We start from the raw sequence: 439 nt of genomic DNA, 5'->3' as shown, positions 1-439 counted from the left end.
GGTGCGGAACCTTAGAGTAAGAAACATCACCGTGCACCTTGGCCAACGTGCGCGACTCGACCGAGCGCGCACTGGCCGAGGTGCACACCGATTTCACCTGGGTGCGCGCGCAGCACCTCGGGCGCACCGGGGTGCGCGCACAACGCCCGGGTTGCACCGTGGCCTGTGTGCTCGGGGCGCCTCGGGTGCGCGCTCGGTGTCGCCCCCGCGCGCGCGGTAGTGCGGGCAGCGCACCCCGGCCCGGCCCGGCCCCGACGAGAACGCAAACGGGCAAAAGGTTTATTCAAATAGCATTGCGACGCCCGGCGAAAAACTAAAAAAGGGTGCAACACCGGGACTTCCCGGGAGGTCACCCATCCCAGTACTACTCCGGCCCAAGCGCGCTTAACTGCGGAGTTCTGATGGGATCCGGTGCACTAACGCTGGTATGATCGCACCC

General features: G+C 66.1%; 1 non-coding gene across 1 annotated transcript; it reads right to left on the bottom strand.

The window, feature by feature from the left end:
- Window positions 1-320: 320 nt before the first annotated feature.
- Window positions 321-439, bottom strand: LOC131862389 (5S ribosomal RNA). The gene has a single exon (XR_009361405.1). It is a non-coding gene; the product is annotated as a 5S ribosomal RNA (ribosomal RNA).

This window comes from Cryptomeria japonica, unplaced genomic scaffold (genome assembly GCF_030272615.1).
Source record: "Cryptomeria japonica unplaced genomic scaffold, Sugi_1.0 HiC_scaffold_42, whole genome shotgun sequence".
Classification (NCBI taxonomy): Eukaryota; Viridiplantae; Streptophyta; class Pinopsida; order Cupressales; family Cupressaceae; genus Cryptomeria; species Cryptomeria japonica.
Note: the sequence above shows the minus strand (reverse complement) of the source record. Positions and strands in the feature narration are given on the sequence as shown.